Below are 21,668 nucleotides of genomic sequence, written 5' to 3'. Positions count from 1 at the left end.
ATAACTACTCCTATTAAAAAAACCCTCAAGGTCAAAAATATTTTAATGGTACCCAAAACAAAATAAAGTAAAATTTAAAATAAATGAATTTTTTTTAAAAAAAAAGAAATTAAGTGAAATTAAAATAAAATAATAAAATAAAATAATAAAATAATAAAATAAATGTCTGGATAAGAAGAAATTAGGAGGGAGAGGAAAAGATTTGGCTTTGCAGCAAAGCTGCTCATCTGAAGATGTAAGAACATTTTCCCAGCGAGCTCAGCATTCAAACCAGACAGCCAAATCATGCTTCACATGAGAGAACCTCCTGTGAACTCCTCACCTTTGTAAGGTAAGTCAGTGTTCACAAGGAAATACCCCACCACACCATTCCCTTTGATGTTTTCACTCTGCAGAAGGGAAGGGTGGTCTTTTTAAAGAATTTACAATAGAGAGAGAAGGGGAAGAGGAAGCCCTTTGAAGAGAGGAGAGAGACTCCTCTCATTTTGCTGCTGACTACAAGCCACCCCTCTTCCTTTGTGCCTTGCACAAAAGAAGGTTCACAAGCCCACTTCCCCCTCAACCAGACAGACATTTTCTGTGAGTACCATATCGAGAGGAGGTGGCTTTCCAATACACAGAACACAGAGAGGGGAAGGAACTGTATGGCTTCACACATCAACCATAAATCAAACCTCTTGAAAAACTTCTGTGTAAAGTTTCAAGGTGAATGGGACCTGGTGGGTCTTGCTGCATCTTCAGGATGAGCAGCAAGCGCACACACGCTGGTCCACATGCAGAGGTCTCAGAAAATACTAAATCTTCCCATGTCCTTTCTTGAATCAGAATGGAGTTAATACTTTGGAGCCTGGACAATATCAGGAAGCTGGAGCTAAAATAATCTAAGGATGTAAAAAGTAATAAGAAGTAATTCCACGAGTATGTAACTGGAAATTCAGAGAAAATGTGAATTTCTTGATGAATATTGGAGACAACCTAGTGGTATGGATTATATGGAGAGGGCTTCATGACTTCACAACTTTTTGGCCTCAGTCTTCACAGGCTGAGGCTGGTCCCAGACCTCTGAATTCCAACAGTATGGTTTGAGAAGGAGAGAGATAGTGAAAGAGCAAGAAATAAGGTAAAACTCAGATAAACCGGATACATTCAAACACTGAGGTCAAATGGAATCCACCTGAAGATGCTACAAACACTGGCTGATGGGATTGCAAGGTCACTATCTATCATGGCAATTAGGAACAAAATATCTTCGATGATGGATAATCTTAATACTACACTTATCGTAAGAATGGAAAGACCAGGGAACTATAGCGTGGATGGGTTTTGATAGATTAAGACCTGCTGCTGAATTAGTCAGTCTCAAAGGTATCTCAAGGCCACTTCGAGAACAGAGTCTGCTGTGAGAAAGAGGGGCGTTCCTCAATCACCGAGGTCCTGGCGTGGCGTGAATCATCGGACGTATCATCAGTGAGACTCCAGAGCACGGACAGCCCACGATCCTCATTTAACGAATCCATGCTTGGAGCGTGGACGCGTGATTAGAATATAGTTACGTATATAAGGAGACTTGTTTCTGTAATAAATGGCTTAGCGTGATTCACATTGAATCGACTTGTTTTGCTTGGTCCTTTATCTCGCTCTACACTATAGGTTGGTCAGTCTCACCTCAGGTCATCAAAAGATCTGGGAGCACATCCTCTTGGTGTCTGCTTCCAATCTATTGAAAGATAAGAAACAATCAGGAACAGTCTACAAAGATTTTCCTAGGGTAAATCATGGTTAACCAACCTGATTACCTTCTGTAATTAAATGACTGGCTATAAGGACAAGGGAAGAGCAGTAGATATTACATCTCTTTAGTACAATAAGGAATTTGTCACCCACAGCATTATCATTAGGAAGCTGAAGAAGGAATAAACTGCAGGACAAGTTGAAAATTAGCTTGATACTGGGATCAAATGCTTGTCGTAAGTGGCTTAATGTCCATTAAGGAGCTGGTAACAAGCATATTACTACTGGGAGATAACCTGAACAGTAGAGCTTCAAGCCAGGTGGGTTTTTAGACAGTTAAAAATTGGTGCAGAAGAGACTTCATGAAGTACAGGAAAGAGTAGAAACTTCTGCACCTGGAGTGGAATAACCCCATGGACCAGTAAAGGTAGTGGACAGGCTGAATAACAGCCCAGCTTCAAAGTGGGTACCAAAATGAATGTGAGTCAACAATGAATAGAACTAATTTGGGGGGGGGGGTTACATTAGGAGGAGTGTGAGCAGCACGTTACAGAAATTACTATCCCCCTATATGCAGCAGTGCAGAGGCTGCACTTTAAATACTGTGTCCAGTTTTGAGTCACACAGTTCAAGAAAGATGTTGAAAAACTGAATAGGGCTCATCAGAAAGCTAGCAAGATGTCCAGGGACACATATCACATAATCTACAAGGAGAAGTTGAAGGAGATAAGTTCACGTAGCCTGGCAAAGAGGAAGTTAATAGTTTATCTCTTTGTTGATCAGCCTACAAATATGTGGTGGAGAGACACAAACAATCAATCTCTGCTTGTTAGTGGCAGGTGTTAAAGTGGGGATCCACAGCCACAGGTTGTGACTTGAAAGGTCCAGGCTGGTCATGGGGAAGAGCTTTTTCACTAGGAAGGCACCCATATGCTAAATAAAGTCACTCAGAGAGGTTGTGAAATCTCCATGCTTGGGAGTTTTCGACACTCATCTAAATAAGGCCATGGCTGGCCTGCTGTGATGTTGGAAATGGGCCTTCCTCAGGCTGGAGGTTGGACTTCAAACCTCCAGACATCCCCTCCAGTCAGCACTTCTGTGATCCTTGAATGAAGGTCATAAAGCCCCATTAGTAGCAAGGAATTCAGATCACTTTGTGTTCCTAGGAAAGAAAACTAAGCAAAGTCTACATAGACCAACTTGTTTAAGCCCTTTGCAAATTCTCTCTTAGACAATGTTGGGTTTTATCAAAGTCAAGATCATTTCTTGTATTTGTTAATCAGGCCAACCATTGACATTTGAAAGCACATCCAACTGACTAGACGTGGCTTTTGTGGCTGGAGACTTGGTGAAAAGAGTAGGAGATGAGCCTGCCAACAGCCTCGTGTGTGGACACCTTTTTTGCATGACAAGTCTCATGCTCACAGCAACAGCTGAGATGCCCTGGGTGTCTAGACAGCACCTCCACCATGTTTGTAACATCCATGATAGCTTGTCTCAGCATGAGGAAGAGAAAGGGGGTGGGGGAAAGAAAGAGAGCTTATGCAGATGAAAATGTTTCCAAGTCAACACTGATTAATTTTGAAAACAGGCAGGTACTCGTGGGCGATTTGCAGCAGAAAACCTGCTGAATGGCGTGTGCCTCTGCATGCAAGGGGAATAAGAAATATTCAGGACACCCTCTCAGATTATTCCCAATGGACAAGGCATCTATTACTCACCAAATGCATTGCCTGGCCCATGTTTGCCACACCAAAAATTCACCTCCTGTTCCCATGAGCTGCATTTTGTACCTATGGTCAGAAGAATGAGCAGCTAAACATCCAGCAGCCAGATAATAACTAATCTGGAGAAAAAAGCTGGTCAAGAGGAGACATCTGCTGCTCTCACCAACCACCCAGAGCAGACCAAGTTTATACACCTCCAGAAATAATGGAAGGGATAAGCACTGATGAAACATGAAGATCTGTGAAGGAACGATAGAGTACGTTACCCTTGATTGCAGCTACGTTGATTAATGGACATCAGGCAAATTAGGAGTTGTCTGTTTTATAACTGCCTTCTTAAAATATGCCTAGAGCAATGGATGGGTTATTTTTCTTTTTTCCTACATTTTTTTTCTCTTTTTTTTCCCTTTTTTAAATTTTTCTTCTTTTTACTGCAATACACATCAAGCTATGTCAATCCTTGTGCTAGAGCAAATATGCAGACAGAAGACACCTCAGTAGTAATATTGCTCACTATAAAATAAATAATAGAGACAGATGTCAAACCTGGTTCTCTCTTCTTCTCCAAACATCTATAGCATCTTGCTTTGCATCACAAAGTGAGTAAGCCACAGCCTATAGACTCAGAAAAAGTTCTCCCTTTCTTTTTTTCCTCTCTTTTATTTTTCATAATTAGCTGGGATTTTTTATTTTTCATTGATAAATATTTTTTTTTTTAAAAAAAGTATAAGCAAACAGCTTTCAGTTCCATACATTTGATCTTCAGAAATGTAGCTATGTCCCCTTTCTTAAAAAAAAAAAAAGAAGAAAAAAAACCTGTCCTCTTGTTATGACATTAAAATCCCCTCCTACTGTTATGACATTATTTCACACATAAAGTCATTGAAAAGGTTGTCGTCAGTGAACATAATACCAAGTTATGAGATATTTTTGGCAAAAGGACAAGGTAAGGTATTGCCAGACAAAGAAAACACTTATTTATAATTAAGTTAATGGCTGGCAAAGTTATACCCTTCTGCTACTAATTAATTTTCCATATATCCAGCCAAACAAATGCAAGAGACTATATAATAACCCAGGACAGCAGTCTGCAAAGTGTTAAAACATCATTAAGTTGAACACTAGTTTCACCTTGGCTGCTACATTTGTCATCAGCAATGGAGGTTGAGCTTGGATTCGGGTAAAAGAAAGGGAAGGGTCACCAGAGATAGAAGCTAGAAGACCCAGCACTGGTCTTTAGGATGTGTGTGTGTTTGTTGGAGTGCAGCTGGGACTCAGCCAACTCTAGAGGGACCAGAAAGTGTCAGCGAGTAGGTGACATGATTTACACAAGCGTGCAGCCACCTGCATGTGCTCTCACACAAAACACATACAATTTCTCCAGAGGGAGAAGGGACATGGCTGTGCTGGAAGGAAACCACCTGCACCAGGTAATGGTTTGGTGCTATTTGCTTGGCCTCCCCAGAACAACAGGGAAAATAAAGCAACAGATTTAAGGTCTTCAGGCCATATTGTGCTTCCTAGTCTTTTCCCACCTCAGGCAGCAGTTGAGTATCAAATTAATGCTGCAATAAAAGTAATTTTTCTGATAGTTTTGTCCAGATTCGGAGATTACTTGTAACCCTTTTACACAGGAGCCACTTCCCTGTGGAAAATTACTGGTGAACCAGGCCATTAGACATTTTGCATTAGTTCTGCTGGAGGGGCTGATGTTCCAGGACTGGCACAGACTGCATGCACCACCAAAAGCAAGGGGAGGTATGACCGAGCATAGCTGATTTGGCTTAAGTCAACCTCAAAACATTTCCTATGAGACTTTTGGCAAAATTAAAACTAAATTATCTCACTCTAAAGCAAATAAAACATTTCAGATCCTTTTCAAGTGTTTTGGGGGGTTTTTGTTTGTTTGTTTGTTTTTCCCTAAAATCACAGGGGTAGAAATTTCAAAACAGATGTTTTGGAACCAATTGTTGTTTTCAAGTACTTTTAATTTTAATCTTGAATTTGTGGAGCCATAGTTTCTGTGTTGGCTCATTTGCTTCTTCCTTGGTTTCTTTTGACATGAATATCTGCTTTTGGTGGGGAAAAAAATGACTGCTTCTGGTACACAATTTTTTTTGCCTTCAGAAATATAAATGTGGGTTGCAGAATTTAGTCAAAATACATTCAACTATGTGTACTCAGTAATATAAAGAGCACGCTGTCCCTTCTGGTCCCCAAGAAGCAATTTTGCATTCCCGTAGAGGGGTTATCACATTTTTTAACTAAACAATTAATGGACTTGAACACTAGTGGTCATGGCTTATCATGAGCACTGAAACTTTGTAAAGGGGAATCATTCTCTGTAGAGAAGATTTCAAAGTTTTAATGTTAATTTTTTTTTTTTTTCATTTAGAATAAACCCCTCATTTTTACTTTATCCTGACAAAGTAATTGAATCTGACTTCTTGGACAGCTAGATGGGCAGACATGGAAACACAGGAAAGAAGTGAGTAATGGTTTTCTGGCTTTTTCTGTATCCTTTCCCACTCAGCAGGAAGCATCAAAACTTTTGACCAAAATGTTTTAGCATTTTCAGGTTCCTGATTCCCTGTTGGCACCAATCCTGATGTGCTGATGTGCTTCAGAGGAGCTGCAAGTCTTGTTTCCAGCGGAAATATGGTCATTAGAGGTTAATTGTACTCTGCTTGGAGTTTGTCACACCTGAATCAAAACTGATCCATCTCAGCAAAATGTTTGAATTACTATGAATCAGCTTTTTCATCTGGGAAAATAAACAAACATTCCACTGTGGAGTTTTCAGCCAGCTTTAAAAAACCTTAAAATAGATTGTTGTGTCTTTCTACCTGGAAAATTTGGCTGATTTTAGTGGAATATGTGACAGATATTAGTTTCTCTTTCCAAAAGTAGTTGGTAATCTTGGTCTAGATAAAAACTTGGACTAGATGAAAATATTACAAAAACTGACTGAGAACAGTAAAAGGGCTAGGAAAGAAAAAACAGAAAATAATATCTGAAAACCAGGAGTTACTTGTTAAGAGAACCTTTTCTTCTACGTGCAACCTTAACTCTACTGTGTCCAAGTGACAAGCCAGTCTATGAATAACACATCTTCTACAGGAGCTACTGATCACCTGAAGACTGGTTCGTGTGAATACAGAGCTTGCAATCCACAGAGCCACAGAAATTTTCAAGTAGTTATTTTTGAATGTTCAACTGCAGATACCCTGAAGGGACTTGATTTCCTGAGAAGGTGTTCAGCATTTAAGAAAATTAAATGCCTTTGAGATGCTGAAGAGTTGGCTTTACCCTTTCCATCCTGAACTGTAGCTTTCAAGACACATGGAGAGGTTCAAACCAACTGTTGTAGGATGGTGGGTAACTAGACATGACTGAAATGTTGGAAAGGATACCTAAAGCTGCATGAAACTTGCTAAACCTCTTTCTTTCTGACTCCAGACTCTTGGCTGACTGGATCACAGCTGAAGTGTTAACCCTTAAGACCAGCTTTAGCAGCAATCTGGATCCCTGCCGAGATAGTGGGTTTGCACAGTCAAGTCATGAGACCCCATGGGTGCTTGCCAGAGTTTTGCTTTGTTTTCTGAAGGGTAGGACCAGAAGGTCAGCCTGACAAGGGGTGCAAGATTTCATCCCGTAAAACATCTACCTGGCCGAGGCAACCCGTGTCTCTGGGTTTATTAGATAAAATACTTCGACAATTTGTTTTTTCCAGTCCTGGACACTGACCATTCTTACACAGGAATGTCAGAAATGCTGCTCGGAGCAAACTGGCACTTGTAACAATGCAGGTATTCACCAGGGTTTCACACAGCAGCAGAGCCCTGGCACAGAGACCATTTCTGCTCTGCAACTCACCGAGTGCAAACCCATCCAGGCCATGTCGTTTTGTAAACTCTGCCTCATTCCACATCTCTTACCGAGATTTATGACAATTAGCTGCCGAATCCATAATTAGCAAGTGGTAACAGATCAGCAGATATATCCAGTTCTGGTGACACCTCTGACAGATTGACGTTAACTCCCCAAATCCCTGCGAGGCTTCGTGTTTTCCCTGTGACCACTCTCAAACAGAGTTTTGGCAAGGCTGTCACAGCAGGGAGGAGAGGGAGGGCTGGGGAGGAACAAGTTCTCACAAGCATGACAGGACCCATGCATAACCATTTGGCTTTGCAATTAAAAACATGTTCTGTCTTCCTCTGCGTCACCAGGGAGAGCATATAAGTAACAGTTGCTCTGCAAAGTGCCTTGAATTCAAACAAACCAGGAGGTTTGGGTTTCTGCATGGGGGTTTTTGTTCACTCAGGGAAAGGGGAGGTCTTTTTTCCCTTCCCGAAGAAGCGTTTCAGGAGCCTTTCTGGGGAGGAGAGAGGAGGAGGAGGAGGGAGGAAGAGGAGTTGTGGTTGTACTTGTACTAGCCCTTCTGTTTAGACACTCTGCAGTAAATACAGGGATCAAGGTGGGAAGCGGGGAGCATTCAAAAGCAAATAATTTATAATTCCTTACCTGCTGCTCTAAACGGGATCTGAAGCCCTCCTGCATCAGCTTCAATTATCCACCTTTGAGATGTGCCAGGCTTGAAAGTGCGTTACGAGGGTCTTTAATCTTTTGCAAACAGTAGTAACTTTGTCTTTTCTACACAAAATCTCCCAGAATCCTGACATGGTTTATATCTGACCTTAACCCTTCTTTTTATGTTTCTATATACCTCATATCTCAATGCATCCCCTATTAGCAGATGCTAGCTGCATACCTGTTTCTCATTTGCAGTGCTATCTACCCTGTTTCCCCGAAAATAAGACAAGGGTCTTATATTAATTTTTGCTCCAAAACTTATTACCTTTTTACATATATAGCTGCCTGGACACTATTTAAATTGACTTTTTAAATGAACTGTAACTAGGGCTTATTTTTGGAGTAAGGCTTATATTTTGAGCATCCTCAAAAACCCTGAAAAATCATGCTAGGGCTTATTTTTGGGGTAGGTCTTATTTTCAGGGAAACATGGTAAGCACTTTCATTTTTTGAGCTCTGTTGGGTATAACATTTAAGATGATCAAAGCACTGTATTTATGCAGCATACCACTAGGGATTAAAACATTAAATAAATTAAAACAAACAAACAAACAAACAAAAAGACATGAAGGTAAGGGTTAGATTAGGTCTTGTATACAAGATTACTCAGGGAGTGTGTGGCTGAGCCCATAACACCTGAATTTCAGCCTGTCTGGCTCTCATACTTGGCTGACAAGAACCACATTCAGATCATCTTCTGTGAATTTGCACTGAAACAACACAGCTGCTTATTGCATTGATTGTATTGGAAGCCTGACTTAGCCATAATAGCTCCAACTCAATATGCTATTCTTGTCCACGTGACAAAATTAATGATGTGCAATCTGAGTCCAGCCCTCTGTTGCTTCCTTTAATGACATTTGTTTTGTTTTGTTTTATTTTTCATTTGCAAACATACCTGTTACAGGATGACAGCTCTAGCAGGCTGTTATATTTCAAACATCTCTTGCCGTGGTAAAGAGGGTAATTTGGTGCTTTGAGCTGGTACCTGGCAAAATGCATCCACAGCTGAAACACAGTCTGAGAAGGGAATATTAACTTCTGTTGACAGTCGGTTTTGGTTGGTTTTGTTTTGTTTGGGGGGGTGGTGGTGCTATGTTAACCCAGCAGTCGGAGGAAGAGATGTTGGGAAATTGCCGACTAGTCTTTTTTTTCTGGCAGAACTAATACAGACCAAAGTCTCTGTCCAAGAGTGGCCACAGTTCTGCTGTTTTCCAGGCTGCCTTGGGGGAGCTCAGTGGAGAACCCTAACTCAGTTTTAGGTTAGCTCCTACCAGAACTGTCCCCGTGCATTTTGTCTATGTAGACAAATAAATAGGACAGATAGGAAAAAAAAAAAAAAATAAATAGAAATAGCTTGCCCTTTCATCAAGTGGAAAATAGAATCTTTTTTTCTATTTGTTTTCGTTTCACTTTCTGCTCTCTAGTGTTATTGTAAGCCACATAAGGCCTGGATAGTCTTTCATTATGGCTGTGCCTCGTGTTTGAGGTGTAACAGGGCCAGAACTGGTTAGTAGTCCCAATGCCAAAGAGCACAGGCTAGCTCTCTTACCCCTCTCTGTAGAAGATTTTTCTTGAAGAGTACAGTCTAAAATCAAGGCATGCAATGAGGTGACAATTCAGTAGCGAGGAAGATCAGTAAGCAGTGCTTTATCTGAGTCTGTGACCTTCTTTTGTTTGGAAACACAAAGGTAACCTACATGTCTGCCCCAGAAAAACCTGCACATGCCTTTTGATCTTACCTTACGTCTCCAGGATGCAATGAATATACACAGTGATCACTGTCTCTACCCAACCCCAATATGGGTGTAGATGAAGAATCACAGAGGTATTTAGGGGTGCGTTCATTTTCAAAGGAAGCTGGCCTCTTCTTCTTAATGTTTTTCAACACCTTGGCCCCATCGCGGCTTCTGAACACTTTAAAATTTTGGTGCATAGCCACCACTGTTTCTGTAAGGTAAAAAAAATGGTGCCTTTTTAGATATGAGACTTGAAAGCCCAACTTCAGCTTGGCCTTGCTTCTGATTACAGAACAAAAAGCGAAACCGGCAGAAAAGTTTCATTACTCTTTTTAGATAACAAGGAAAAAAGGTCGCATTTCTATAGCAGGAAGTCCCTTACAGTCTCTTACAACTAAGACAGCACATAATTCAGGAGAAAGTCTGCCAGGAGACCTCTTCATGGTCTATACCTGCTTACAACATCTTATTGTCTGTTGTAAGCTCTACGTTATCCAGTGATGGAGCTTTTGTCATCCATCTTTTTGCTTCTTTGCTTTTATACATATTTATTACCTTATCATAGTCAAACCTGAACAAAATAACCCCCCCCCCAAAGTATGATTCTTCTATTTTGCAAATAATTTTATTTTATAGAAACAACCACTGGTTTGTTAAAGGAGTTGTTTGCGAGATGACTAGATTAGATTAATTAGTTAATGTTTGTAAAGTTCTTTGAAGATTAAGAACACTATATAAGTGTTAAGTATTACTGTTATTATAATAGATAGAGAAGGTAGATAACTAGATAGGTAAAGAGATACAGCAGTCAGATAACAGTAATTATAATACTTAGCATCTCTATAGGGCTTTACATCTTTTGAGTGTTTTACAAACATTAACTAATTAATAGAGTTAAGCAGACAGATAGTAGATAAAATAGTAGGTAGATTGATAGATAGGAACAAACATTGCCTTTGGATATATGAATAGTAAAGTCAATGGAAGTTGCATCATATTGATGAGGGCAAAATTTGGTCCATAGACAATTTAAAGGCAAATTAGCTAGTTTTTTCAAGTGTTGGGTCTTTTTTTTTCCACAGACATTGTCTTCTTAATTAGTAGATTCACTGTGGGAACAGAAAGTATACTGGAATCTTGAAATGAGTGTATCAAATGTGTCAGACTTTACAGTGACATGTTGTGGAATCAAAGCACATCATTAAGATTAGTCCCATCAGACCGTCTGTGACTCAGCTTTGCAACATCTGAAATGACACATCGTGTCTTTGGGAAGCACCTTCAAGTTGCTGGATGAAACAGCATTATCAGTGCGTTCATGTACGTCGTGATTCTTCATGTGTTTATGAAAATGCATGAGTATGATCTACTGACTGCAAAAAAACAGGGATTAGAGCCAGATGTATCTGCTCTTTTCATTAAATAAATCTGATATTAACTAAAATGGAGAAGAAGAATTATATAAACATGCAGAGAATGGAAAAGACACTCATTTCCTTTATATTTGTCTGTTCTTGAGCGCTGATATGTTCCTGCACTGACTTAGACCTAATGTTGTACAAGGATGCAGAAAATGAAATGCTGCTTTTTGAAATGAGGTTCTTGCCCTGGATGCTTTTGAGATCCAGCTGCCAATGAGGTATGGGGGTCCTAAAGCTTCTGGTACCTCTGCAGTATGTAAAGGAGTGGAGGAAAAGAAACCTCAGCTGAGTGTGAACTGACTCACTCTGGAATACATTTGTATCAGCACTTGAGCTAATTAGCTTTTCTGATGGCTTCTAATATGACTCCAGTGCCTGGACAATGCAGCAGGGCTTCTTCTGCGTCTGGGGTAGGATCACCACACAGTTTTACCCTCTGCTACCAGGTTGGGACACTCACTGCTGCTCTGAATTGTGTCCTATGGACTCAACTGGGATTTTCTCTTCTCAAAGCTTTTCTGCCACTGGGTATATGCAGAACCATCTCAAGTCTTCAGGGTAATCAGAACCACAAACCACAAATAAATCTTTATGACACAGTAAAATGCAGAACAGGCCATCTTACTCAACTCTTGACAACTATGGTGTAGATACCTACACCTGAGCTAGATGCTCTAGGCTTCCTTAACAGCCAACAGAACAAGAAGCACTTAAATATGTTTCATCTGCTTTGTATTTATGTCTACATTAGGATGAAATGAACTGCCTCCTAGAAAGTCTCACTTCTCTCCACTAACTATCAGTGAAGCCCAGAATGATTAGCTCAGATGAGGCCAATTTCATAATACAAAGTGACAAGAGACAAAAGCCACCATGGTGGGTTGACTTTGGCTGGCTGCCAGGTGCCCACCAAGCTGCTCTATCACTCGGTCTTCTCAGCAGAACAAGGGAAAAAAATACAACAAAAAGCTCATGGGTCAAAATAAGGAGGGGGACACTGCTTACTGATTAAAGACATGGGCAAAACAGACTTGACCTAGGGAAATTATTTTAATTTATTGCTAATTAATCAAAGTAGGATAATAAGAAATAAAAACAAAACTAAAGCCACTTTCCTCCCTTCTTCCCAGGCTCATCTTCACTCCCACAATTTTTCTACTTCCTCCTCTCCTAGAGTGGTGCAGGGAGATGGACAATGGGGGTTGTGATTAGTTCATAGCTCTTCATCCCTGCTTCTCCTTCTTCCTGAAGCACTTCACCTGCTCGAGCATGGGGTCCATCTTATGAAACACAGTCCTTCACAAAATGCTCTAGTGTGGGTCCTTTTCACAGGGTGCAGTCCTTCAATAATGGACTGCTCCAGCACAGATCCCCCAACGGTTCACAGGTCCTACCAGAAAACTTGGTCCTACATGAGCTCCTCTCCACGGGCTGCAGTTCCTGCCAGGACCCTGCTCCAGCATAGGTTCTCCACAGGTTGCAGGTACTCTTGGGGCATATCCACCTACATAGGGTCCTCCTTGGGCTGCAATGTGCATATCTGCTTCACGGTGGTCCTCCTTTGGCTGCAAGGAGACAATCTGCATCATCATGCTCTTCAACACAGCCTGCAGGGGAATGTTTGCCTCAGCACCTGTAGCACCTCTTCCCCCTCCTTTCTCACTGACCTTGGTGTCTGCAGGGTCGTATGTCTCACAATTTTTCACTTTTTTTTTGTTTTCTCCCATCTTCTGTGCAGTGTTTTTACCCTTTCTTAAATATGTTTTCACAGAGGTGTTACCTGATTGATTCAGCCTTGGCCAGTGGTGAGTTCATCCTGTAGACAGCTGGAACTGGCTTTGTCCAGCATGGGGGTAGCTTCTGGGGTCCTCTCAGAAGCCACTCCTGCAATCCCCCTGCTACCAGAAATTTAACATGTACACCAGATAAACCCACACTAAATGTTCCCCTTCCTACTTCATCCTTCAAGGTCTAGCTAGTGGATTTTCCCAAACTCATCTGCTCAGTCAGTCTCACTAGGACTGATAATGAGGAAGTTCGCCTGGAAATTGGTGGGAAGGTCACTGGCCAAAAGGGCAAGTCGTGAGTCTACGTGCTGGTCTTCACTGTTTATACAGTGAGATAACTACACAATTATATACCTGCTCCTCTCTGGTGGGTGCAAGACACAGCTACATCACAGTTAGAGGCCAGAAAGATATAAGATCAAGAATACATATGATATACCTCTTCCTCCCTGTCAAAGCACTTGTACAATGAAGTTAGCAACGTTCAAATATTGGATGGAACATTGTACAGAACAAATGCACCATCCATCAGCACAATAACATTTTGATCACCTAAAGAGGCATAAAAATTAAGCAGGCAAGTAAGAGCAAAAAAATAGTGTAATGCCCTTCTTTTTACACAGGGATGGACAGTACACACCTTGGTAATTAAAACTCAGAGCTTTCTTCTCAAGGAACTTGAACTTAAGTCTCAAGTTATGGGTGAATATTCAGAGTGCAAGGTTTCAAGACAGACCTGTCTGAAGCTCTCTTGTTGGAGCGGTTTTATTTGTATACCATATTTCACTATTTCCTGGGTCACGGGGAGAATGACTTTCTAGTTTAGTGGTTAGTGTATTCACCTGGAAGGGGAAGTCCTCAGTTCCCGTGCCTGCTTCTATTAATGTTTCTGTGTTTTTCATTTAAGTATTCATTGATGTGGATAATGGAAGCCAGGCCCCCGCTCCCAAATGAAAGACTATACCACGAAGATATATAGTTGTTTGCATAGGTTTGCCATCTTCCTGTTCCCATGAATATTTAATTAACCTATGCAAAGTGAAATGGTTTCAATATGAGGAACTGAGAAAGCCCTGCCCTAAAATATTCTTCAGCCTAGTGGTTAGAGCAGTCAGGGAAGTGGAGAGACAAGTTCAAATCCCCTTAAGCAGAAGAGGGAACTGAACCTGGATCTTCCAGAGCTTGGTGGTTATTCTCAACACAATGTTATTGGTGAGAAAAAAGTAGCATCTCTGCTTCCTTTTCTTGCCTGAGCTAATGCAACTCCCTGCTAAAACACTTATCATACCAAAAGATCATCACAGAGTGTGACTGATACAATCTTTATTAGAAAACAAATGATTTTATTATGAACTTTGAAAGAAATGGAGTAGTGATGTGACAAGAAAATGGCTTACCACAAGAGAGCATACTCACACCTGTATTATTTGCAATCTACACAGAGATCTACCTATCTGTAATGACAGGGGGGGAAAAAAATGGTTGTTAAAGTTAAACTTTCTAATTCAAGACCTGGCCCAAATGAAAGCCATGTTAACAACAGCACTCACTAAATCTCAGAAAACCATATGAAGAATTACGAAAATGTTCATAAATATGTGAAGCTACCAAGTTTCTTCTCTAAAATTCAAGGTTCAATAATCTCAAAAGAGATGTGACTCAGAATCCAGATTTCTTGGAACTGACATTGGACGTCTTGTTTTTCCTCAGGGCACAGATAGAAAAGACAAAGTGTAAGGTTAACCTATAGTATAAATCACTGAAAAGAACATGTGAATTCCAAACTGAAAGTCAGCTCTGAAATGCTGTAAACCATTGCACTTGCATTCTGTTATCCAGTAGATAAATATTTATGTCACACATAAGAAAGCACTGATATATCAGTACCTATGAAGAGGTGAGATATCCTGTGGAATCAAAGTGGCTGTTTTTTTATGCATGCCTTAGGCCAGCTGAGGGAAGCAATCTGTATCTGCTAGCTGGGATCACCTGACTGGGGAACAGATGAAAAAAGGGAAGGAAGGAAGGAAGGAAGGAAGGAAGGAAGGAAGGAAGGAAGGAAAGAAGGAAGGAAGGAAGGAAGGAAGGAAGGAAGGAAGGAAGGAAGGAAGGAAGGAAAAAGAAAAAGAAAGAGAGAGGAGAGAGAGAAAGAAAGAGATAAAGAGAGAGAGAGAAAGAGAGAGAGAGAAAAAGAGAAAGAGAGAGAAAGAGAGAGAGAGAGAAAAAGAGAAAGAGAGAAAAAAAGAGAGAAAGAAAGGAAGAGAGAAAGAGAGGAAGAAAGGAAGGAAGGAAGGAAAGAGGGATGGAAGGAAGGAAGGAGGGAAGGAGGGAGGGAGGGAGGAAGGGAAGGAAGGAAGGAAGGAAGGAAGGAAGGAAGGAAGGAAGGAAGGAAGGAAAAGAAGGAAGAAGAGAGGAGGAAGGAAGAAACAAGCTTTGAATCATGCCATTAAATGCCCAAAGTCACTGGATTTATAAGACCCAATTAGTAGCATGCCTATTCCCAAGCCTAGTAAATTTCAGATAGAGCTGGCTGATAAATTTCCATTTCCTGTTAGTTTCAATTATTGAGAAAAATTTACCTGCATAATTTTCCACTCTTTCTGTTCAATTTCACACTGAAAGTGAAAAAGAAAAAAACAAAACAAAAACAAACACAAACAAACAAACAACGACAAAAACAACAACAACGAAAAAAAAGACCTACCAACAAACAAACCTCAATTTTGATAATGTTCTATGAGAATGTTGTTTATTGAAAAAAGTCTCCACATACATTCAGTTCTTTGTCTGGACATCATATTTTCTTGATGTCAACCCAGTATCAATGCACGGGGCTCTCAGATGGCTGTACCACACTCTCTCAGCTCAGGAGATTTTAGGATAGAATACCTTCATGTCCAGTTGGCATGTAACACAGACACATTAAATGTTGAACTGTGCAAAAAAAACCCTGCAGACAGACCAATCTTTGTCAATCCCAGCACAAACTTTACTGAGGTATTTTAGAGCAGGCATTCTTGGAGTGCGAGCATGGACTTGCACAAATAAGGATCTTATCTGTTTGGATTATGAGCTCTCTGGGGCAATGACTTTCTCTTTGGAGGTATGTATCCACTTCATAGCATCAGTTCTGCCATAATAATGCTAATAACAATAGTATCAAGAGCTATAATAATAATAGAAATAATAAATTAATCCAGGATGCTGCACAGAAGAGCTGAAGGGCAGCAGGTGTGTTGGGGAAATAATATAATGCATCAAATCTAATGCAGTGAGCACATGAGTGTGTGATATCAAAGACACTACCTATGAAATTAATTTGCCAGTGACACTGCCTTGCCTACCATCCCTGGGCGTTGTGAGAATTAATTAATGCTTGCAAATTGCCTGGAGAACTTCAGAGGAAAGACATTTTATGTATGCAAAGCCCTGCTGCCTTTCCCTGGTGTCTGCTGCACACCTGTGCCCATTGCATCATGTACCGCCTCTGTCTGGTCGCAGAGTGCTTGCTGTGTACATATGGCCTCAGTATGATTGATGGTTGGATTCGGGTGCCGACACTGGAAGCTCTTCTCTGTCAGCGAGAAGCTTGCCCACACATGTCCGTTCACCATCAGCCTCTTTCCTCCGGCACAGTTGTCAGGTTTCCCAAAGCAATGATTACTTTTCCCCAGAAACAAACTTCCATCCTGACACCTTTCCTAGCTGGTGTCTTGTAGCATGAGGGCTCCTTTGTAGGGGTCTGTTCTTTACCTCCCAGGGCTCTTGTGAAACTTCATTCCTTCATGTTCGTAAAACACATCAAGAGGCCAACATGAAAGTGCAAGGAAAGAGTGGTGTACAGGCTTTTTTTATGATCTCTATTAGCAAATAATTATAGCCATGCAAGGTGTCCAGTTCGTACCACCAACATCACTACAACCCCTCAGGGAAGGATGGCAGAGCTGGAGGAATTAACAAGAAGAGTGAGGTGAGGCTTCTCCATCTTCAAAGTGGCCAGCTCTAATCTTGGAGGACCTGACCATGCCTGGAGGCCATGGCAGCTGCTCTGAAGAGAGTTGCAGATGCATTATGTCTGCAACGCCATTGCTGAGGGAACTCTGAGATACTGAATTCTTCTTACAATTAAAATTAATCCCACTTCCAGCAAATAACTATTTACAGTGAAAGAGAATGCTTTTTTCTTCTCTTTACATATATAATGCATTGTTTTAAAGTGTTAACAGCATTAACGTATTTAGGATCAATTTTGTGGTCTTCCTTGACACCTCTTAGTAAACCAGTCATGCTTACATCTGCCTCAAAAGAAGAGGTGTAAAATTGTTGTTTCCAGACACTCCTCCATCCACATGCAATAGAGCGATACCATAGCTCTATAGGTGCTGAAAAGCAGTCCCCTTCTGTTGCTGGGTGATTTTAAGCAGCAAACATTGGCAGTCATCTGCCTTGCCCTGTTCCAGCTGCACTCAGCAATGCACATCAGTGCGCGGAAGGAAGGGAAAACGAAGCAGGGGAGCATGTTGAAAGGAGTCAAAGCTCCTTTCACCTTCTACCACCCGCTTTTCTACACTTGAATAAGTAATAACGGATTAACGCAATAAACTTCCAGGCTTCCTTAGCACTGTAAAGAGGTGAAACCCAGAATACATCCTCATTTGCTCAGCATCCTAAATTCAGAATCAATTATAAGCCTAATACGAGACATATTATCTTGTCCTCGGTCTCAAGCTGTGTTCATGGAGCACTATGAGATCAGACATGAAGCAAATGACCATGTGAAGAATCCCCTTAAACTATAATCAGAAATTGTCTCTGATGGGTGCACAAAAAGGTTTCTTAGGCCACAACAAAAGAGATATATTTGGGAACATTTTCATTAACTAAAGGTTTCATGTATGCCATCTTTTCAGGTGAAGAACTATCTTATTTTTTATAATCAATTATTTATATGCTCACATGGGTGAGTAAACTGAGTGATGCCAGGGGAAATGTTTCATGAGATTGTTTCAGATGACAACAACTTATACTTTTTTTTTTCCTTCATAGTTGTTTTCAATCAAGTGCTTTCAAAGTTAGTACAGAAGTCTGTAGTCAATCAAGCTGGTTTGAATTCCTTCCATCTCTGCTGAAGGTTTCTCTTTTCTTAGTAGTCCACTCAAAAAATATTTTGTGTGAAATGAGGTTTTTTTTCTTTTTTAATCAATATATTTATTTTGGATTGTCTGATTTTCATAAATGACTTTTTTTTTTTTTCCTGCAGAAAAGCTAGCATTTGAAGAAAGCTTCAGTTTCTGTTAAGCAATGATTCTGATGGATAATTAGAATTTAATTTCTCTGACCAGTATCCTCAGAGGCATCCTCAGATGCCCTCTGCTACACCGTTCCTCTTTCACATGAACAGGAGTAATAATCTTTTCTTGGTCTATCAAGATGCTGGGAAGCTGGGTCCTTTTAAAACTGTGCTCAGCTTCTACAGTGGTTAGGCAGGGCCCTAAAGGGAGAATGATCAGCACTCGGTGCAATCTCTCTTTGGCTTTCCTGTTCACCTTGTCTCCTCCTTTTCCATGCTTTGCATGGGTGGTTGGGTTCTACCTCCTCTGAAGAGCTTCAGCTCAGCCCATTCCATACCCACAGGCAACTAATAAAGGTCAATCTCAGATATAATGAAAGGGGACAATGAGTTTGCTCTGGCCACTCCTAGTTTTCCCCACTGCTTCTCACGAGCTCTGCAGGTTCTTCTGGTTCTTCCACCAGGCCTGAACGTTAGGGGGAGGCTGTTCCCACCACATCCCCTTCAACAGTCCTGTCCTTTGAAGATGCGCATAGTTATCATGTTATTTAAAAATACCAAAGGTCACATTACCTTTCCTTTTCCATTCCTTCCTGATGCAAAGTCAAGGGAAGAGCAATTACGGAGTAAGTAAGAAGGAACAGGTTAGCAGGGAGCTGCAGTGAAGCTCTGAGTAACAGACTGGCCTGTTGAAGCCAGAACTCCCTTCTCCCCAGCTTATCGTGCAAATCAAAGCTTCCTGGGCAGGAAAGTGGCCTTAGTACAAGGCATTTTCCCTACAAGTGTTGGCTCCTTTTTCACAGAAAATCTAGTTATGGACAGGAATTGATCCTTGTGGGTCACTGCCAACTCATGACATTCTATGATTCTATGAGATGTCCAGAAAAGGACACTTGTGAGGCAACAAAATGCTCTTTTTTTTTTCTTTATCTTTAGCCCAAAATTCTGTATTGGAGTTATAAAACCAATTTTCAGCAGTCAGCTTAAACCCCAGGAGGCACTGCAAATCACACGTTGGAGGCTGTGGGAAATAAAGATACATGTAAGCCCTAGACCACCCCAAACTCATGATGACTCTCTGCCAAAATAGGAACCAGAGCTGCCTCAGATTCCTCCTCTTCCACCCTACTATGCAAACAGGTTTCTACTTACTTTTTCTGTAATTCCTATAAGGTATGTTGGCCCTGAAGGATTAGAACTTCACTTCTGCCTAGTAATTGCATCATGTAAGTAATAGGTCTACTTTGGTCCCTCCAGCTCACCCAGGTACAGACTGAGTAGAGCTGGGCCCTTAAGAAACACTTTTATGGAACTTCTGAAAAGCAGGTGGTCTGACGCACAGAAAGCACATTAACACTAATGAAGATAAAGAATTTCACAGAAAGATAATTGTTTGCCTAGCAGCTGAATTTATTTTCGTTCTCAAGTTGTAATTTAGGGGAATGTTGCAGTTTAAAATGCAATGTATTTCCCTTCATTTTTTTTCTTGCCTAATGAGCAGAACAAGAAGTTGATTCATTTCTATCTACAAGGTAAAAGTGTATCATTTTGCCCACACCCGATTTTAGCACACAAATTTTACTGAAACCTGTAAAGGAAAGATAAACAGCTGCAGAAACCTGAGAAGAAACACTGAGTTCAGTTTTCCAGAATCTTACATATCTTCTGAGGAGTCAGGCAAGTAAGATCAAATCTTGAGACGCTGAGTATTTAAAGCCTTTTTTCCAACAGCATGGAAGGATGAGCAAGTTTCACAGACCCAGATGTCCTTATTGGTGTTATTGTTCACTATTTATACGTGTGAAATGCTTAGTAGTTTTAGTAGTTGTAAACTTAGTAGTCTAGGAATCATATCAAACTTAAGCATGTCAAAACCAAAACCGATCTCGGATCTTGGAGAAGAGGAGACTGAAGGGTGACTTCATTAATGTTTACAGATATTTAAAGGGTGAGTGTCACGAGGATGGAGTCAGGCTCTTCTCGGTGACAACCAATGATAGGACAAGGGGTAATGGGTACAAACTGGAACACAAAAGGTTCCACTTAAATTTGAGAAGAAACTTCCTCTCAGTGAGGGTGACAGACACTGGAACAGGCTGCCCAGGGAAGTTGTGGAGTCTCCTACTCTGGAAGCATTCAAGACCTGCCTGGATGCCTTCCTGTGTAACCTCATCTGGGTGTTCCTGATCTGGCAGGGGGATTGGACTGGATGATCTTTCGAGGTCCCTTCCAATCCCTGACACTGTGATTCTGTGATTCTGTGATCTTTGGGTGCTGCACAGAAGAACAAAGAAACACAGAACAAGAAAGAAATGTCTGCTCCAGAAAGATTGCAATCAAAGCAGAAGACAAGAGATAATGAAAAGACATCATCATTCCTTCTGGATGCAGACAGAAAGAGCAGGACAAGGAAAGAAAAGGACAATCTGGGATAATGGGCAATTGTCTCACAAGAACAGCACATAAGCCATGTCAATTTCTGGTATATGTCCCTAATACATTAATAAGTTTTGCTAAATGAGAAGTAGGGACAGTATGTTGTATCAAAATTAGAGAGAACTTTCATTTGGCAAGGACAGAATTACAACCAGATTGATGTATTTCCAGGCATATAAAATGACATGCATCTCTGTAATGACTTGCCACAATGTGACAGGTTTTGATTTTGGGTTTCGAATCATTTGAGTTCAGCTTAAAAAAAATTATGGTGTAGTTTTTCTTTTAAAATATTTGAGCACAGATCTCTCAATGTATTTAGGTGTATAAATTAAACAGGGATACATATCTGAATACCTTTGGAATCTGTCCTTCACATTCAATCTAAATGGATGGTCATTAAGACAAAGGTTAGTCTCTTGCAGGGCTGCAAACACCAACCTCATGGATCAACATTCCAGTTTATAAAGAGTATGATTTTTCTCTCTGTTGGTGACAGGGTTCAAATGTGTCAGAAAAAATCATAGTCATTTGTAGGAAAGAGAAGAATTACCTACTCATCTTCATTTTTTCTTGAATACTGATTCCTAACATAGCTGAGTAAAGATAAGTTTTGATCTTTAAAAAATAAATGTTGTACCCTTCTCTTCCTTTCTCCAGCTACCTGGAAAAATCTCCAACTACTTCTTGGAATCTTGATAAATTTTCAGGATAGCAATCAGACCAATGTAGCCTGTGAGCAAATCACATGAACCAAGCACGAATACTCAATAAATGGATGTTGCAAACACAACTGCTCAAATACACAATCAATTAGCTAAACTGCTCAGACAACTGGGCCCAAAGTGGGATATTTTGTGTTCTCTTCTCTATCTACATCCCCTCCAAAGACCACAAAGCTTGAAATTTTTTGGACACAGGTTCAACATTTGCTGTCAGAAATT

The sequence above is a fragment of the Nesoenas mayeri genome (assembly GCF_963082525.1).
Source record: "Nesoenas mayeri genome assembly, chromosome: 1".
NCBI lineage: Eukaryota > Metazoa > Chordata > Aves > Columbiformes > Columbidae > Nesoenas > Nesoenas mayeri.
Note: the sequence above shows the minus strand (reverse complement) of the source record.